At 43.6% G+C, this 21,004-nt stretch overlaps 1 protein-coding gene and 1 long non-coding RNA gene across 4 annotated transcripts in view; one reads left to right on the forward strand and one right to left on the reverse strand.

The window, feature by feature from the left end:
- Positions 1 to 21,004, reverse strand: part of TNFRSF11B (TNF receptor superfamily member 11b) — a 172,954-nt gene that overhangs the window by 75,609 nt on the left and 76,341 nt on the right. The window lies entirely within an intron of this gene.
- LOC128322036 (uncharacterized) overlaps positions 1 to 21,004 on the forward strand; it is a 49,534-nt gene that overhangs the window by 16,158 nt on the left and 12,372 nt on the right. The window contains exon 4 of one of the 3 annotated variants that reach the window (XR_008305483.1): positions 4,167 to 4,755. The exons of the other annotated variants lie outside the window; for them this stretch is intronic. This is a non-coding gene — a long non-coding RNA (uncharacterized LOC128322036). Of the gene's footprint in view, positions 1 to 4,166; positions 4,756 to 21,004 lie in introns of those variants that run through there. 3 annotated transcript variants of the gene reach the window in all.

Here is a 21,004-nt window from a genome sequence, read left to right on the forward strand (position 1 = left end):
AGGGAAGAAAGAGTATGTCAACCATCCCCAGAACATGCAGCTCTTGTTGAGAAAGCTACCTTTTGGTAAGAAGATTGATTGACAGTGCTCTCCTTGTCCATAGTTTATGGAATCTTTCGTTGGCTCAAAAACTTGAAATCCCATCAGTGATGACACTCATGACATTTTTAGCCCTTAGAAATATATCTAGTTGCAGTTGACAGCCCAGAGCTGGCATTATCTGAATACTTCATGCAGTGGCGACGCCAGGGGGAAAAGTATGGAAGAGCACAGAAGGCAAGTACATTTGCAGGGGTGAGGTGCTCGCTTGGATCTACATCTCAGATTTCTGCAGGGCACTTTCCAGATTAACTCTTTCCACAGTGTCAATACGGATCTGCAAAGTGTGTTTCCGTATTGCATGTGTATTGACATTGTGCTGTCAGCAAGGTGCCATTCACATTTCCAATGCCTTCTTTCGAATTTTATTCTTGCATTTTAGTCCAACAATGTTGTTTAAAAAAATAGCTGTATTTTTCCATTTTAGGGAGTTTTGGGCAAACTAGAAAAGACTGCTCCCCATGCTGGTGGATTTGCGCAACACCCTTTAATTACATTGTCAATTTGATCCCGCCAAGCTGGAGCATTTTACTGCAGTTGTAGCTGTAATCTGGAAAGCACCCAGGAGAAAGAACAGGATATTTCACGTTAACACTCCCATCTGAAATTTTCTTTGTGTGAAGCAACTCCAATTGGAGTTAAACACTTTCTTCCCCATCCTTGTTCCATGTCCGGCGAGCTCTAAGATAGGCCCATTCTAACAATGTGGGAGCAAGTTACTTATCTGTGAAGCACCTGCCCCTTCAGCACCACCTATGACTTCATGGCGTACAGAATTTTGCACTAAATAGATGGATCTTTCAATAGTCGGGTTATGTTGATATTGAAGAATGCAAATCACATTGTTACATGCTGTGCTGGTTTTCTGTTTGTGAGGAATGTAGGAGAGCAGAGATACAACAGGCCCATCTTAGATCCAAATGCAGAGCAATATTGCTCTTAAGAACATAGGAAGCTGCCATATACTGAGTCAGACCCTTAGTCTATCTAGCTTAGTATTGTCTACACAGACCAGCAGCGGCTTCTCCAAGCTTGCAGGCAGGAATCTCCCTCAGCCCTATCTTGGAGATGCTGCCAGGGAGGGGACTTGGAACCTAGATGCTCTTCCCAGAGCAGCTCCATCCCCTAAGGGGGATATCTTACAGTGCTCACACTTCTAGTCTCCCATTCCTATGCAACCAGGGTGGACCCTGCTTAGCTAAGGGGACAAGTCATGCTTGCTACCACAAGACCAGCTTTCCTCTCTTCTTGCAGACATGTTCTATCTAAAGCAGTTCTGAGGGCCAAACTAGATGTACTAGGATTAGCCAAACTAGACGTAGTAGGATTAGTCAAGGAGCACAGTGAAAAAATGAGACTACAATGAAATGTAAAGAAGGCAAAACTAATGACAACAGGTACAGCAACCAGCGTCAGAATTGACAATGAAGACACTGAAGTGATGGATAGCTTCTGCCCTTTTGGATCGACTGACAACAGTAAAGGATCCAGAAGTTAGGAAATATGCCACAGACTGGCACTTGGTGGGGTTGCAATGAAGGCCTTGGAAAGGATATTTAGATGCCGTGATGTGTCTATACCTACAAAGATTAGAATTGTTTGGACAATGGTTGTTCCCATGACACTCTATGGATGTGAAAGCTGGACTTTGAAGAAGCAAGACAGAAAAGGCATTGAAGCTTTTGAACGTTGATGCTGGAGAAGACTTTTGAGGATACCATGGACAGCCAGGAAAACTAACAAATGGATCATAGAACAAATCAATCCAGAATTTTCACTCGAGGCACAAATGACCAGGCTCAAACTATCAAACTTGGGACACATTATGCAAAGACGCAGCTCCCTTGAGAAGTCCATAATGCTGGGAAAAGTTGAAGGAAAGAGAAGAAGAGGATGACCAGCAGATGGACCAGATGGGCTCGATTATGACAGCAATGAATGCACCACTGAGAGACCTTAAAGGCCATGTTGAAGATGGATTATCCTGGAGAGAATCTATCTATGTGGTCTCTAAGAGTCGACACTGACTTAACAGCACTTAATCAATCAATCAATCAATCAATCAATCAATCAATCAATCAAGATTAGCCACATTTGCTGCTAGAGTGGGAGGAATCTACTTCCCACCCCGAAGCAGCACATGGATGAATAAAGCTGAACCTCACTCTGCTTTATTGCCCTGTGTTGTCTTGAGTCAAGCACTTTCCTTCTCAGCCTCACTGACCTTTGATATCAAAACTGGGAGAAACGAATCTGAAGCACCAGAGTGCAGGGAGTGATGTGGACTGAATAGCTTCACCCCAGTGGGTGGCTGTGCCAGGCCATGCCCACATGACGCTCAGGGCTTCCTCGGTGTGCTATCCATATGAGAGAGATGGAGGTGGCTAAGCTACTGGAAAGAGTGGGACTCCTTGTGCCTCAGTTGCCAAGACGATGGTTCCACCCTTAGGCAGTCTTGCTGGAAGAGAGTTCCTCTTCTCAGGAAACATGTGTCCGCTCTAAATAGAGCTGTTGGGCTCTATTTAGGAAGGGGGGTGATGATCAGAGCAGGACTAACAGCATAAACGTCTGGCAAGGCGCTGCTTCTGTTAACCCACTGGAGATCCTAGAGGTGATATGACCTCACAGGGGTGACAAGGGATAAGGTGTCTGAACTTCCCCTTTTTTGCTATGCTGAGGGTGAAAAGGGTGAGAAATGTACAGAAAGGGCAAGAGGGAAGTTCCACAAGTGGAAAGGTGGAGGAAGGTTCAGTTCCTCTCAGCCTTGTGCCTCAACTATAGTTGGCACTGAAATGCCCAAAGAGTGAAATTTGATGTGAATTCCTCAGGCTTCCTTTCAAGGACAGACTTCTGAACATTTTCAAAGGAAGCCAGATGAGTTTCTATTTCTCAGGGGGTTTCAGTGCATCACTAGTAAAATGTTAGGCATCCACCATCCCTGCTTCATACATAAACAGGGAAAACGTGCAAATAAATAAACATGGCCATGCTCATCGCATCTGGTTTGACTCGACACTATATTTTACCAGGCCAGTCATTTCTTCCTTCATCCAGAGGCTCTCTACTTTCTTGTATATTATGCAGCAAAGTGCTCAGTTACTTCAGGTTTACAGTCATGTCACACATTCTGCCCCCATCTCCTTCACCTTTACCTCAGAAAATCCTTCATTCCTATGGGAACAATGGTAGCCTTATTTCAGTACTGATGTGCAAAACTGGGGTGGGAAGGAAGAGCTTCCAGATGTAATCTTTAGTCATCCTTTGGTTAAGACTTCCTAAATCAGGTGGCCAACTTTTGCTGGTCTCCTGTGACTTCTGATGCACAGATGAACAATTCTCCCCACTCCCATTACTACAGAACACTGCTTGTTTGCTCTCTCCTTTGGGATAACAACATTTTTCATAGCAACTGACCTTTGCAACATCTTGCCTGAAAATTGGCTATGTTTCTGCATTTTCCATTGGCCCCCAGAGTTTCTGACCTAACTTAATCAAAGAGGCAGGAGCTGTGTCAATAAGGAGGCCATAAACACACAGAGGAATTTTGTTGTTTGGTGCTTTCTGCTAGCTGCGTTTCATCCCAATGATTCTCAAAGGCTTCAGTGTCCTGTTTGCTCTGTTTGGAACCAACTTTCTGTTACTGGAAAGCAAAAAACAAAAAGTTATGGCAGGGCCAGACCTAGATGTTATGCAACAAACTCAAGATTCCCAGCCTTGTATTCGCTGCCTTGTGTGAAAGGGGGCAGTTGGGGGAGGAGGCATTTGTATGGAAGAAATTGTGGGCAGGAGAGGGTGCGTAATCTTCCCGTCAACTGCTTTTCTTCCACAGTCCCTACTCTGGACTGTCTTTCTCCTCACTTGGCTTCTTTCTAGTATTGGAGTCCATCTGGGTGGGAAATGAGGGGGAAAGCAGTACTGATGGCATCTTACTCCCCAAATGCAGCCTCCTCTAGTAATTTCATGGCGATGTTAGCAGCATGGTATGAAGATTTAGCTTGTCAGACACCATAACCCAAAGATCAAAGTGTTTATGTTTCTTTTTAGAACATTTATTTATTTATTTCCAGCACCACTTCTGGAATCTACCTCCAGGAAGGCTGGAACCATTGGGAAACAGTACCTTTTAGTCCCATCTCAGTCAAGTGATCCAGAAGGATACCATGGTTGATAGTATCAAAAACCATATGTCCAGTAAAGCCAACTGGATTGAAAGTAAAGTAAAGCCTCAGTTAAGCCTCTTGGTAAACCAGTGGTAAAGCCTGCTGCCTGAAAAGCCTTCTGTCGTCAGCAATCAGCCAGTTCCATAGAGAATTCATTTCATCCAGAAAAAAATCTGTTAATAATAATAATAATAATAATGTATGGTCTAAAAGTCTCTGTTTTTTTCTGCATTAAATATAAGGGAATCTACTTATAAGGTCATGTCTAGATGGCACAGAACACTGGCATAGCTCGCTCATAGCATTCAAATAAATGTTGGAGACTTTGAGGTCGAGTGGGATCACATCTTCATATGTGGTCATTTTGCCCACCTCTTAAATTATTGTGGCATAGAGTAATTTAATACGTTAGGGGAAATTCCATCTTTGTTGTTGCCATGGAAACCTGAAATAATTTTTCTAAACACTTTTTGAGGAACCACTAGTGACTACTTTGTGCAGGGAATTGATTATGCTTTTATTATTGGCAGCAAAACTTTTCCATGGAAAAGGAGGAACCCTAAAAAAATTAAATGTTGGTTTGATAAAGTTTTGCAGTTACTGGTGCAGGACAAGCTCTCTTCTCAGTTAGAATCCTCTGCTCATCCCAATTATGTTTCTTTTTAGAACATTTATTTATTTATTTATCATATTTTTATACTGTGTACATCTCTAGTCAATGTACAAAACTTAAGATATTAAAAATCAGATTAAAATACATGAAACAATAAAAACAATAGTATAAAACAAATTAAAATTGTAAAAATTAATTCTAATTAAAAGCTTGCGAGAACAGGAGAGTCTTGAGTGTCTTCCTGAAAACAGAGGAGATGCTCTTATTTCAGCAGGGAGCATATTCCAAAGCTCTCCTAACATTTATACAACATTTAAATGTTATTGATGCAAAAAGACAACAACAAAAATAAACATTGGTATACTTACCGTGAAGGGTTCTTTTTCAGGTATGGGGAGGGCATCTTCAACATGACGGGTATTACGTTTACGTTCTGCATGCTCCGAGACAGGACCAATAGAAAACAAGCACGTCCATCAGGTACTTGGTAACACCCTCTATAGCCCCAGTTCTGTACTGTAGAGCGAAGGCGGGACCCCTATAACAATTTCTACTGAGTCAATACTGTAATTAATCTTCAATGCTTTTATATATAATAACCAACTCTTGCCAAGGAGGGAAAGGAAAATTTAAGAATCAAGACCCATCAAACAGAATCCGTCAAATTTTTTGCAGGTAAGATAGAAAGACTTTAAGAAGTCAAGGAAAAGGTAAGCTAAGACACCCTGGGAGTCGCCCCTCCAACCAGAAAAAACCTCCCTGTATTATCCGCGGGAGGGCTGGATGCCCTCTCCATACCTGAAAAAGAACCCTTCACGGTAAGTCTACCGATGTTTCTTTTTCCAGGGTATGGGGAGGGCATACTCAACGTGATGGGACGTATCCAAGCTACCATATGGGCGGGAAGCAGATGAGTTAGACCACTTTCTGTAAAATTGTCCTACCCACAGCTGCTTGAGTGTCAGAAAAGGATGGAATTTTGTAATGTTTAATAAATGGCAAAGTGGATGACCATGTGGCTGCCTTACAAATCGCCTCTAACGGCGCCCTGGCCAAAAAGGTAGATGCACTGCAGTGGTAGATGCACTGTGGGTAGAATGAGCCATGATACCCTGAGGTACTGGTAATTTGGCAACCTCATATGTCAAAGAAACCACCTCCCTGATCCAATGAGCCAAAATGACCCCAGAAGCCTTAACCCCTAAGGAAGATGGTTGGAAAGACACAAAAAGGGAATCAGACTTCCGAAAAACTTTGGTACACTTAATATAGATCTTCAGGGTCCTCCGAACATCCAGAGTATGCCAAGCTTGTTCCTTTGGATGCTTTGGATTTGGACAAAACGAAGGAAGCACAACATCCTGACTCCTATGAAAAACAGAGTTGACTTTAGGAATAAAAGTAGGGTTCAACTTAAGCACCACGGCTTCCTTCTGAAAAACACAAAGCTCATCCCTAATAGATAATGCCGCTAACTCCGACGTCCGTCTAGTGGATGTGATAGCTACTAAAAACAGAACCTTAAAAGATAATAATTTTAATGAAACTAGACGCAATGGTTCGAAAGGAGCTTTAGTGAGTGCATTTAAAACCTTATTAAGATCCCAATTGGGAAACCTATGAATTAGAGAAGGGGCTAAGTTGGAGGGGCCCCTCAGAAAGCATCAAATGTGGGGATGAAGACTGGCTGTACCTGGAGATGAAATATCCCAAACTGAAGCCAGCACAGAGGTTTGTCTTTGTAATGTAGAAGAACGCAGGCCTTTTTCCAGCCCCGTCTGAAAAAAACCCAGGATGTCAGCGACCCCTGCAGATACGGGGGAAATCTTGTGTACCTTCCCCCAGTCACAAAAAGCCCTCCAAGTAAACTGGTAAATGCGTTTGGTAGATTCCCTTCTTGCTGCCAGAATGGTATTTTGTACGGTATCAGGGAATAACCCCTGATTGCTAGCGCCCTCCGCTCAACCTCCAAGTGTGAAGATGGAACCACGCCGGATCTAGGTGAAAGATCGGACCTTGCGATAGTAGATCGTTTTGTGCTGGTAGAGACCAAGGAGGTTGGATCGACAGAGACACCAGGTCCGAAAACCAAGGTCTCTGTGGCCAATATGGAGCCACTAGTATTACCTCGGCCTCCTCGGCTATCAATCTGCGAATCACTGTGCCCAGGATCACTGTAGGAGAAAATGCGTAGAGAAGTCCTAGTGGCCATCTCGAAGTTAGGGTATCCACTTGTTCCGCATTTTGGCATTAGTGTCTGGGGAAAAATCGAGGAACCTTGTTGTTCTTTTGTGTGGCAAAAAGGTCCACCAGAGGACACCCCGATTCCTTGACAATCAGTTTGAACACATCTGTGTTCAATGACCACTCTGTTGGGTCCACCCACTGACAGCTCAACCAGTCTGCCTGAACATTTGCCATCCCAGATAGGTGCTCCACTGAAATTGACTTTAGATGTACTTCTGCCGACTGAAATAGGAGATTTGTCTCCTTCATGAGGGACCTTGATCTCGTGCCGCATTGATGATTGATGTGAGCCTTGGTACTTACATTGTCCGTCTGGACAAGTACGTGTTTTCCTTTCACCGTGTCCTGAAAACTGAGAAGGGCTAGAGGCACCACTTTGAGTTCAAGCCAATTGATGTTGAATCTCAGATCTCTCTGCTCCCATAACCCTTGCGCATATTGAGCAAAACAGTGAGCTCTCCAGCCTGAGAGGCTGGCATCTGTGGTAATGATGACCTTCTGGGACACTTCCAGTGGCAATCCCCGTTCCATTACTGGTGACAGCCACCAACAAAGGGAATTCCTGACCTTCTGAGGTAACTTGACTGTTCTGTGTAGCTTGTTCATGATGCTCTGTTGGAGTGGTAACAGAAACCACGGTAGAGGTCTAGAGTGCCACCTGGCCCAAGGGGTGCACTCCGGACATGCTATCATTAGTCTTAGAATTTGTGCCAACGATAGGACTGACCCTTTTCTCTTGTGGAGCCAGGGTCTGATGGCGGACGCAATCTTCTCTTGCCAGTTCTTTGGTAGTGAAACTAACCCCACCTCTGTGTTGAACAAGACCCCTAGATGTTGAAGGAGTCGCGAAGGCTGGAGGTGACTCTTGGCTTGATTGATAACAAACCCGTGGCTTTCCATGATATGTGCCGTCCGTAGTACATCTCTAGTCGCTGCTCTGAAATTGACCGATCAAATGAGTACGTCGTCCAGATACAGATACGTATGAATGCCTTCCTGACGAATGCAAGCAATAACTGCTACCATGAGTTTCATAAGAACCCGAGGAGCCGATGAAAGGCCGAAAGGCAAGGCCTTGTATTGAAACAGATTTTGATTGTAAGAGAACCGAAGATAACGGCGAGAAGCAAGGTGTATCGGTACATGAAGATAGGCTTCGGATAAGTTGATGGATGCTAGCCAGTTCATTCGATGTACTGCCGATTTGATGGTCCACAGTGATTCCATCCGGAACGTGCATTTTCTCACAAAACTGTTCAACCTTTTTAGATCTAACACTGTGCACCATGCCTCGTCCTTCTTTGGGACCAAAAAGAGTAGAACGTATACGCCCGCATATCTCTCTTCCTGTGGCACCACTTCTGTCACCTGAATTTCCAGCAGGTGGGCAATAGCTTGATCCATCAAGTCCTTTTTTGCTTGAATTTTGGATACCGGGGTCTTGTAAAAGAAATCTGGAGGTTGTGAAATGAGATCTATTTGGTACCCCTGAGTCACCATTTTGATGACCCATCTGTCTGAGGTACTTTCCCCCAAAACTTGGGCAAACTCCTGCAGCCTGCCCCCCACCGGAATCGAGTCACTGCTTACGGTTTTGCTGCTCCGCAGATCCTGCGAAGGATCCAGGTCTATTCCTGGAATTTCCTTGAGATTTGTTGTTCCATGACCGACACCAGGGTTGCTTGAATGCGCTTCCCTGCTGGTTTCTATCTCAGAAGTTATTTCTGAATCCTGTGTTAGAGGAACGATGGAAACCCCTAAAGGAACGAAAGGAATTCTGGTTATAGGTATTCCCTTGAAAGGGTCTGCGTGATTCTCCTTGCCCTACAGGCATGGGCTTCTTTTTATCGCTTGTTTCCACTAAGACCTGATCAAGTGAATCTCCCAACATCTTTCCACCCCTAAAAGGTGTTGCAGCCAGAGCCAACTTGGAGTCCATCCTCCAGTGCTTTAGCCAAAGATCCCTACGGAGAGCCACTCCCGCCGCCATGGACCTAGATGCGTGCTGAATACAGTCGACGCTTGAGTTGGCCATCAAAGCACAAGCCCTGGCTATTTTGTTTGAAACTTGTCGTAACTTGATGTTTTCTGGGGACACCAACTTGGCTAGTTCCTTAGACCATAATATGGATGCTCTAGCAAAAATGGAATTGGTCGTTGCCACCCTGATGACTGTAGCCGATGCTTCATGGTTTTTTCTTAACAAATGATCAGCCTTCTTCTCCTCAGGCGCCTTGAGGAACTCGTCCCCCTCTTTATTCACCAGAGTGCCGGTCACCAGTTGTGCCACGACGGCATCCGCCACGGGTACAACTAGGATAGACATAACATCGGAGGGTAATGTGTAGAGTTTCTTAGGAAATGATAAAGCAGATTTATTAGCAATTGGAACCCCCCACTCAGCTAGCATAACATCTCTTAATAGAGAGGGAAAGGGAACCGTGGCCGAAGAGGTAGGAGTGGCAGGAAAAACCTCTTGATCCAACCCTCTGCCCACTGGGGTGGGCATTAGGAGACACGTCTTTAATAGCTCTCGTTGCTTTGGTAAGGAGTATCTCAAATTCTGCAGCCGAGAATAACCTAACAGTGCTGGGCTTCTTGGTTGGAGCCTGTTCGTCTGAAAGCTCCCCTTCCTCTCTCTCATCCTCTGAAGAGGAAGAATCAGGGTTTGGAGGTACATGTCTAGAGATTAGATGCTGAGAACCAGCAGGCAACACCATCATGGGAATATTTAGGCCGGCCTGATTATCTCCTAGAATAGGATTAGCAGAGGTATGGACAGCCGGTAGCTTAGGTACTTGTATTCCCTCATCAGCGGAATACTGGGGATAGTGATCCCTGCCGCGGTGCCTTTTTCTGTAGGGTCTATGAAACCTTGTTCTCTCTCCCAATGGAATAGCCCACCTAACAGGACTGGAGTCCAGAGAAGATGAAAAGGAGGGACGTCTGGGTCTGCGCGATCGTGCCTGAATAGGAATAGCTGGCATAGCTGACCCAGAGACCAGTTCCCCCTGCCTGTCTGAAGGATTGGAGATTATATTAGAGCCAGTGGGTAAAGCCTGTCTGATGAGAGGAGGTACCAAGGCTAGGCATTGTTTTTGCACAAATTCCCCCAGCCAATGTAGTTCTTTAGAACTTAGCTGTTCATTGTTAGGACCCAGTGTCACATCCCCTTCGTTAACATTAGTTCTGGAATTAGGTAACAGATTAAGAGCCATTTCACCACAAGGCTGAGCCCGTTGTCCCACTGGAGCCACGCTGCTTTGCTCTCTTTCGTTTGCCGCCTCCAAGATATTTTGTGCGGTCGCGGTAGGACCCGGAATGGCGGCCACCATTTCGGTGGGAACAACAGTTGATTCCTTTGCTTTTTGCTGTTCCCTCACGCTCTCTGAGAGGGGTACCCTGCTTCTTTTTCTTTCGCCTCGCACCATCCTTAATCTTAAGGTGCTTGGTCTTTTTCTCTGCCTTTTTAGGCTGAGGCTCTGACAAACGGGGCGGTAGGACAGGCACGGACAGGTCTGTTGTGCTGCTCCCCTCAGGCACTGCCAAATGACCGCTACCCGTAGCCACGGGATTGTGCGGTGTTTCAGACAGTGGGCCCTCTGAAAGGGAGCCTCTAAGCATATCGCCCGTATGGGCTAACTCCATAATCGGAGATTGAAAAAGAGGATGGTGGGGGGGGATTTCTCTTTGAAAAGAAGGGTAGGGACGGAAGATCAGGAGCGGTAAAACTACGGGAATACACACAAAGGGCAAAGGCGAAGGATGAGTGGAGACAACAAAGGCAAACTGGAGCAGTTCGATGACTCCCTTCGCCCCCTCGCACACAGAAGAACGATAAAGAACTGGCAAGTTCTGGCGACTAAGTAAGGACAAAAAGATCTGTCTACGGAGCAAGACAGGACAGAACTGGGGCTATAGAGGGTGTTACCGAGGACCCGATGGACGTGCTTGTTTTCTATTGACACTGTCTCGGAGCATGCAGGACGTAAACATAATACCCGTCACACTGAGGATGCCCTCCCCATACCCTGGGGGGGAAAACCCTGCATATGCAAGACTTGAAAAGTTTAAAATGTTTTTTATTTTATAATTGTATTCAAAAATATTCCAAATGAATTAAATGAATAAATGATTTTTTAATAAAGCTCTATATTTGTTTTTTTCCTGAGATTTTTCTGTTGTTGTTTTTTTGTTATTTGTGCATTTCTGTAACAATTAAAAATAAGAAGTATAGAACAAAATAATAAAAAGCAGAAAGAAAAGAGCGCTGAGTTTACTGAGGACAGGCAACCTCTTGGCAGTCTTACCACATTAAAGACTCGGTGGAAAACTGAAAGCCACCAATGCAAATAGCTTTGGAACAACTCAAAAGGAGAAGTTGCTCTCATAAGCAAAAATGGCTGGACCTCAGACCTCCTAACCAAAAGATAAAGCCAAAGTAAAACAGGACTGCAGAGTGTAACGAGCATGTCTTTCTCCATCATAATGTGTTTTAGCGGTTTCCATGAGGCAATTTAAAGAAATGCTTCTATGAGAGAGTTGGGCTTGAATGATGATGTTATTGCTGGACCCTGAAGCCTACCGAGCCCTCTGTCAGTTGGCATGTGATGCAGACAAATCACAAGCAGACAGCAGCGAGCTTCAAAAGGCTCTCTTCAGAGTGAGCAACAGAATAGCCGATGAGATTTGCATGTGTTCCAACTGTCCCCATTTATAAGGTTCGTTCCTCCTATTTTATCTTTAGGGAGATGTTGAGGATGCTTTTCTAAAACACTACCAGTGTCTCTTGATTTCAGTGTACATGCAGAGATATGCGTGTGTGCACGCTCACACAACCACTGGACTTTTCCCATTCCACTGCCCACCATCACAGCCCATCCAGAGAGTAAATATTGCTGAAATGTATTTTGAATTTCAGCTATTCTGTAGCAATGTGTGTGCTTTCATAACAGCTGTTTACTCTGGGTGAATTGCCATGCTTTGCTCACTCACTTTTTACAGGGCATCTACATGATGTCATGAAATCATTTTTTCTCCTCCAGTTCCCCCAGAAAATCCAGCTTTTAAAAAAGAGAAAGGTACTGCAATCTCCACACATATATCATTCTAGCTCTATCTAGCACTACATTTTAGCACTCCCATGCTAAAATTACCTTTCTTTAATACTGTTGACATTCCTAAATAAAGGAATGTCTCTAAATAATAAAACAGATCACTGCCATGACTATGGAGCATGTGTGCCTCTAAATACCAGTTGCAGAGAAATAATGGCAAGAGGAGGGGTCTGTCAATCTCTTGAGCCTTTGAGTTTGTCATAGGCATCTAGTCAGCAATTGTGGGGAACAGAACTCTGGAACAGATAGGCCTTGGCCTAACCTAGCAGGGCCCTTCTTATGTAAAAAACATTAAATATATCTTCAATATTTAAAAAAAACATTAAAACAGGAACATAATTAAAACAATTTAAAATATGATAAAAAACGAAACTTTAAAACTATAAACTAAAAGCCTGACTAAACAGGTATGTTTTTAGTTCCTTATTTAAAACATTCAGAGAAGAGGAAACTCTGACTTCATTAGGAAGCGAGTTCCAGAGTCCTGGGGCAACTCTAGAAAAGTCTCAGTTTCAAGTTGCCACCAACCAAGCTGCTGGCAGCCTCAACCAGACCTCCCCAGATGAACTTGAGAGGCGGTGGGGTTGACAGAGAAGAAGGCATTCTCTTAAATGCCTCAGACCCAAGCCGTTAAGGGCTTTATAGGTAATGACCAGCACTTTGTATTTCTCCCAGAAACTTATTGGCAGCCAGTGTAGTTCTTTCAAAATGGGTGTAACATGAGCTCTTCAGGAAGCCCCAGAGTTCAACCTGGCTGCTGTATTCTGTACTAACTGCAGTTTCAGAACTACGTATAAAGGCAGCCCAACGTAGAGCACATTGCAGTAGTCAAGCCTGGATATTAACAGCATATGCACCACTATTTTAAAGTCGTTTATCTCCAGAAATGGACACAGCTGGCGGATCAGCCGAACCTAATATAAAGCATTCCTGACCACTGCCTCAACCTGAGAAATCAGGGAGAAGTTTGGGATCCAGGAGTACTCCCAGACTACGTACCTGCTCTTTCTGGGGGAGTGTGACCCTGTCCAGAACAGGCAGATCTAAACCACTTCCTAAGTCTTGACCATCCACAATGAGTACCTCCATCTTGGATTCAGCTTCAGTTTGTTTTCCCTTATCCAGCCCATTATCGCCTCTAGGCAGGCATTTGGGGAGTCTCCTAATAAAACTAACTGTATGACATATTTTCTGGAATGTGATTATTCAAAGGCATTTGAGGGAGGGAAAGAGCTGTGAAAATAATCCACGAGTTTATATGAGATCTGTTTGTATATATACTGCAAGGAATATTACTTAGTAATCTGATGAAATCCATAAAGAAGGAAAATCAGGTTATCATGGGACATTTGTTGGAAGCAAAAATGACGGTGCAAAAAAACAGGAAACATTCTAAGAAACTAATTATTTATTATTGGTGTATGAAATAACAATATGATCATGTCCAAATTAACTGTTATGATTAAAGTCATGAAGGATCTTTGATTTTATTTAAGGAACAATAGGATAAATGTGTACAGTACTGAAATAAAATAATCCTAAATTGAACACACAGTCAGTGTCTGAATACTAGTTAACTTGAGATTTCATTTCATCACCACAATTGTTTTGTATATAATGGCTGACATCCTGACTAATGAAGTGGTTGCATAATGAGCAAAGTTGCGCTAGTGCAAAAGATTACCGAGTTGTGCTAAAAATTGGTGATTTGCAGAATTTTGTTATAGCACTCTTGCACAAAAAATATTTGGTCTGTATTCATATAAATGATGATTGATGATCTTTTCTGTATATTAACAAAAACTAGTTGCAATAAACTTTCTTAGCTGCATGGCTCATTTCTTGCTACAGGCTTCCAGATTGGGTTATATGCAAACCAGTAGCAATAACAAGTAGTCATGAGTAAAAGTTTGTTGAAGCGAGGGAACTTCTATTTGGATCAATGTTTGTTTCTCCAAAACCTGATGCAGAGGACTCTTCCATTTGGAAACACAGAAGTTGTTCTCCATGACACACAGTATTTGCTAAACCGTTACGGTACATTGACTCACATTGCTTTATGATGTGCTCCAATTAACACACTATAATTTGGTTGAGCAGTAGCCATTTCAGTGGTTACCTTTCAGTTTGATGGTTTGTTTTGATGCGGCAGTGAAAGTTTACCCAGATTACATGCAGCTGCCCGTGATGCCTAAAGGGATGGCGTCATCTCATCATCTTCTTCTTTGAGTAATGATTCATGCAGCTGACTCACACTAGTGACTGTCTAGGTCAAGGTTTCCTTGTTGTTATTTCTGTTAATAGAATATTTGATAGAAACACAGTAAGCTGCCTTATACTGAATCAGAATATTGGTCCATCTAGCTCGGTATTGTCCACACAGATTGGCAGCGGCTCTCCAAAGTTTCAGGCAGGAGTCTCACCCAGCCCTACCCAGAGATGCTGCCAGGGATTTAACCTGGGACCTTCTGCATGCAAGCAGATGCTCTAACACTGAGCTGCAGCCCTATTCCAAACAATATCTTAGATGCTCATATGTAGTCTCCCATCCAAATGCAAACCAAGGTGGACCCTGCTTAGCAATGAAGCAATGTGCGATGTCTAGCCTTGAATCTTCTTGTACAGGTGGACCTCGGTATCTGCAGGTGTTCGGTTCCCTGGTTCTAGTGCAGATAACGAAACCGTGGATAACAAGGCATTGGGGCAATAGGGAAAGGGAGGTTAAGTTCCCGAAGGTCACAGAAAAGGGGGGAGAAGCTAAAATGGATGTAAAAATGCAGGGGAAAGTTGCCTACCATGCTCCATGGGTCCCCCACATCCCAGCAATGCCCCCCAAGAGTCTTTATTCCACTGTCTTTTGGTGGAAAATCGCAGGGATTTTTCCATATTTTTTTCCTTTTAAAACCATGAAAATGGCCCTAGAAACACAGGGGAAAGTTGCCTACTATGTTCCATGGGCCCCCAGCAATGTTCCAGCAATATCCCCAAGAGTCTCCATTCTGCCATTTTTTGGAAGAAAACCACATGTGTTATGCTGTTTTTTCTTTTAAAATGAGCCCCAAAATGGCTCCTGTGCTCAAAATCACGGCCAGAAATAACCTTGGAGATCATTTCCAGCCACCATGGATACTCAGGTTTAACCCTTCCCCCATCCCCAGCGTATCCTGAGGTTGGGTGCCAATCACCCAACCACGGATACGCGAAACTGCAGATGCTGGATCTGCAAGTAACGGGGTTCTCCGTTATAGGAGGTTAGCATCATGATGGTCCACTGTAGCCACACCCACAAAGCAGGAGTGGTTTTCTGATTTGGAGGATCTGTACCATTTCAGCACAAGTGGGGAAGTAGTCATGTGACTGATCTGCCATTCTCTGCCCTGGGCTGTATGTTTGTATTTTAAACATGTACACCCTGCCTTCCCAATGATTTTATTTACTTACTTACTTATTTTATTTAACACATTTTAATACCGCCCCATACTCAAGTCTCTGGGCGGTTCATAATCTAAAAACACAACAATTAAAACTTAACACAATTAAGACAGTTTAAAATACAGATTAAAAAATCTAAAACCTAATTTTTTAAAACTATAAACTAGCCTCTGAGATTACTTACAAAAATTAATTTAAAACAATCCAGTAAAACGAAGCAAAAAGCAAAAATGGAGCAAAATAAAAAACACCAGGGCCCATGAACAACAAATCAAGTATACATAAAAACTGTCAAAAATTAGAGCAAACACCTTCTCTGTTATGAGCCCTGCCACCTTTTGAAATCATCTGAGGAGGTCTGTCTGCAGCTGCCACCAGGTTTTCTGGTTGGTACTCAGGTATGGGCCTTTTCATTGCCACCCTGAGGCTTTGGAATGAGCTCCCTGTCAAAACAAGAGCCTCCCCAAGTCTGACAGCTTTTAAAAGGGCTGTTAAGATACATTTATTCACCCAGGCTTTTTATTACACTTATAGAATAGGTCATTATTTTAAATTGTGAAAGCTGGACTTCGAAGAAGCAGGACAGAAAAAGTATTGACGCTTTTGTACTTTGGTGCTGGAGAAGATTTTTGAGAATATTATGGACAGCCAGGAAAACAAATTGATCAATCCAGAATTTTCACTTGAGACACAATTGACCAGACACAAACTATCAAACTTTGGACACATTATGAGAAAACCCAGCTCCATTGAGAAGTCCATAATGCAGGGGGAAAGTTGACGGAAAGAGAAGAAGAGGACGACCAGCAGCAAGGTGGATGGACTTGATTACGACAGCAATGAATGCACCACTGAGGGACCTTAAAGGCCAAATTGAAGACAGATCATCCTGAAGAGAATCTATCTATGTGGTCACTAAGAATAGACACTTGATGGCACTTAATCAGTCCAACTTGCACGGGGTCCGGACCAAGTTTGAGAAGCCCTGCTTAACAGGCGTTCCCAGTTTTACCATTGAGCCTGGCCACCCGCAAGGGAGTCAGTTTGTGTGTCAAAATGTCCTTCTGGTCTCTGGATCATCACATGGACCCTTGAGAATAGAGTAGTAGGCCAAGCTTTTAGAGCCTAGGAATGATGGGGTTAGGAATATCTGTAAATTTCAGAAATAGTTTCCAAGTTATTAAATAGTATGTTGTACTAGGTAAAGTGTGCCGTTGAGTTGGTGTCGACTCCTGGCAACCAGAGTCCTGTGGTTGCTTTTGATAGAATACGGGAGGGGTTTACCATGGCCTCCTCCCGCGCAGTATGAGATGATGATGCCTTTCAGCATCTTCCTATATCACTGCTGCCTGATATAGGTGTTTCCCATAGTCTATGGAACATAGTATGTTCCATAGGGAAACATACCAGTGGGGATTTGAACCGGCAACCTCTGGCTTGCTAGTCAGGTCATTTCCCTGCTGTGCCATTAGGTGGCTAGAGGCTGCCTACTGAGTGAATAAAAAATGTTTCAGGTCAGAAAATGGTATGAGAACAGAGCAAGGACTGGAACATGTAATTGATGGATTGGTTAGATTAATCAACTAAATTAATTGGTTAGATTAATCAACTACTGTAAAAAGGCATCCCCAATTAATACACTATGCTGATTTTTAAAAGCTAATTATTTTAAATATAGATCTTTATATAAACTGCAGATAAAAGGCACCATCTTAGACAAGGGGGGGGAGCAGTGTGGAGTGCCAGGAGGAGGTTTGCGGGAAGAGCGGCTTTGACCCGTTCTCCCCGCAGAAGATCGCATAGCCGTCATGGGCGGATGGATTGCCCACCCAGACAAGCAGCGGCTGGACTCTGGAACTCCCGCGCCTCGCCTGGGAGCTCCGGGGGTTGGGTGAAGCCAAGTGCTGATGTGAGGCGCCCCGCCCCCAGAGTCGCAGTAATGCACCACACAAGTGCACTGTGCATTCCTGGGATACCCCTCCCTGCCTCCCCTCCAAGTGTTATACTCTTATTTACCTAAAAGGAAGAGGACTTTGAATTTAAGATAACCCACTGATTTATAACTTCAAAGAACTTGGGGAAAAACCTAGTCTTGGATCCTGGTAAACAGAGTACCAAGAAGAAAAGCACGGGGAACCACACTAAGAAGGAAAAGGTTGTGTGATAGTCTTAGTGCCATCTTCTGGCAATCTGCCAATCTATGCAACAACAGTGAAAGAGTTGCCTTTTTCTCAAGTTAGGATAAAAGGAGCATGAAAAATATATAGCTCTTTCACTGTTGTTTCATGGATTGGTGCAGATTGCCAGCAGATAGTGCTAAGAATATAACGCAACCTAGAATCACAGGGTAGGTTCACACATAATGCGGAGCCTACTTACAGAGTTGGCAACTGATTTGTCTGTGACTGTCTTCTGAACCCACACCAAGATGGGAGCCTCATCTTCATCTGGGCCCACAAACTGACTTCTGAAACCAAGATTTGAAGATGGCTTGACAAAGTAGGTATGGCTCCACTTTAGGTACATGTTATATCTGAACTTATGCTCGTAATGAACTTCTGGTGTACTGCCCCATCCCCTTTGCCATTGGGACCAATAGCTGTGAGGCAGCACAAGGCAGGCTGAGATAGCATCCAGGATCTCACTAGGAGACTTGGCCAAGGGGAGTGGATCTGGTTCAACTCTGCTACTTCTAACAAACTGAGATATGTGAACACCTGCAGGGCCAGACTCAGGTTCCCTCCATATCTTAGGCTGGGGGAACCTCATCTGCATTATATGTGAACCTAGCCAAAGGGAAGGGACCCTCCAAAAAGTTGGAAGTGACCTTGTAGACCTTCTGATCCAAAACCTTGCACAGTGCAAGAAACTGTTACAGCAGCTTTCTTTAATGTGGTTATCCATATTTTTCTCTTTGGTAATTTGCACTGATGTTGGGATAGATAAGTGTCTGGACAGACCCTTAATTCTTTCTAGACACTGATATATTCCTATTTATGCAGATTTAATCCACTGCACTTAAGTCATTTGACTTGGATGCCAGCCCTACACAAAACATATCATGAGGGTCCTTTCCGTAAAACATGTGTGCACCACTAGCTAAAGACTCTACGAAATAAAAAGCTTGCTTTCTCAATCCAGACGGTATAAATCTCCAATCCCATGTATTGCTACATCACCTTGGAAGGCTACCACAAAGGAGGATAAAGAAACACTTTGTCAGAATGCCCACTCCATATGAACGAAGTCCACATTCATGATGCTAGACGCAGAGGGAGCCAAGTGCTGTGCTGTGGTGGGTATCCCATCGCCCACACATGATGGGGAAAGACTCTGTGGGTTACTGACTCATGCTTGTGCAGTTGATACTCCTTAGAGGAGAACACACACAGATACACATACTGGGGGAAATTCTTTCTGGTGCTGACAAACATTCCGAGGCTATGCTCACTTATGAAGAATGCAGGAGGTTAGAGGATGCCTGGTTGCTGAGCCACAATTGGCCGCAGCTGCAGGTTGCCAATCAAAATCCATCTCTGGTTGATATCTACACCCTGCAGGAACTGGTTTACCACGCTCGCGAGAAGGCTTCATACCATCTTACCCGCAAGCCTTGGAGTGAGCCGTTCTCTTGCCATAAGCGGACATTGCCTACAGACAACTGGGCAAGAGTTCCAAACCCAGAAATGTGGATGACTTGCATGACTTGTGCCACTGCACATATGGTGATTAATTGGATACGCTCAGAAGCACCACTATAGCTAGATAGATACATAACAAAGCTCAGAGAAATGGGCTTTTAAAAGGCCGTATCTACACCATACTACTTCTACTACAAACGTGTGTATATACCACTTTTCAACAAAAGTGCTCAAAGTAGGTTGCATAGAAAAATAAATAATAAATACTGTATTTACCTGAATCCAAGACTAGGGTTTTTTCCCCCAAGTCCTTCGATGTTAGAAATCAGGGAAAGTCTTAAATTCAGGCTCCTATTCCTCTTCGGCAAATACGGGTAAAACCTGTGTAATATTTTGGGTAAATGTACAAGTATAACCTGTATTTTACCTCTATTTTTAAAGGGGGGTCGTTTGTCAAGCATGTGGGACAGAGCCTTCCTGGTTATTGTTCCCAGGTTGTGGGACTCGTTCTCAGTGAGATTCACATGGCTCCCTCACTCCCAGTCTTTCAGAAACAACTGAAGATTCCCCTTTCCACTCAGGCCTTTTCCCTGTGAATAGTTGCGCTCTGACTTCTTTTCACTGATTTTGTAGCTGTAGCTGTTGGGCTTTTAAAAGTTATACTTTTGATGACATTTTAAATTATTGTTTTAATTAGTTTGAGGTGTATTAATTTGTTGTTCACCGCTCTGATCCCAGAGTGAAGAACGTAAATAATAATAAATAAAATATGTAATAAATAATACTACAATTCCCAGAATTATTTGAGAGAAGCCATGACTGTTTTGCAGCGTAGCTATGCTCCTAGCGCGTGAGGGACAGCACTGTATCCATCAGCATATCCAATCAGGGATAGTCTTAAATTCAGACTCCTGTCCCTCTTCGGTAAATACAGGTACAACCTGTATGCTTAGAAGTGGAGTGCTGTAGAAGAGGCAATTTTCCCAGAAGAGGCATGCAATTTCCCCCACAAGAAAACTCTGGTCAGGAAGCCACTTAACACAGACAGTCTGCAGTCATCCGACTGTTCATTTAATCATGTGACCAGGCGTAGGCCAGAAACCAGCAGGGATTTTCTATGCTGGAAAAAGGCTCATCACCACCTGAAGTGTGAGGCAAAAATTCACATTGCTTGCACATCCCATTGTTCACCCCCCGCCTGACCATTCCCATCATTCACCCCCACTCCATCTTCTTTTGCTACTGCACCTATACCCATAATCCTCCAGACCCCTGCAGCAAACTCTCTGCCTCCTCACTTCTCCCTAGGGATATTCCCAAATTCCTCTCTTACCAAAAGGCATGATGGAATGCATGGTTATGGTCCCTCCAGATTTTAGAAGATGCAGAGACGTCTGTGAAGATGTCTGTGAAGATGCAGAGACGTCTGTGAATTCTCTGCATTCCATCTGTTTGCATTAAAATGCATATTTAAATGAAACCTATTTATTGAAAAAACACTTATTTAAATCTGTATTTAAATGCAGATTTAAGTGTTGCAGTGGTGTGTGTGTGTGCTCTCCAGAGGTTTTTAGCAGAAGAAAGTGGAATGGAAATCAAAGGGAACATTGCAAAATTTTAACAAAACAGAAACAGAGAGCCCTTTCAGACATAGTGTGAAACTGCTGGTTGACAAACCTGAGATTAATGGGGGGA

This window comes from Hemicordylus capensis, chromosome 4 (genome assembly GCF_027244095.1).
Source record: "Hemicordylus capensis ecotype Gifberg chromosome 4, rHemCap1.1.pri, whole genome shotgun sequence".
NCBI lineage: Eukaryota > Metazoa > Chordata > Lepidosauria > Squamata > Cordylidae > Hemicordylus > Hemicordylus capensis.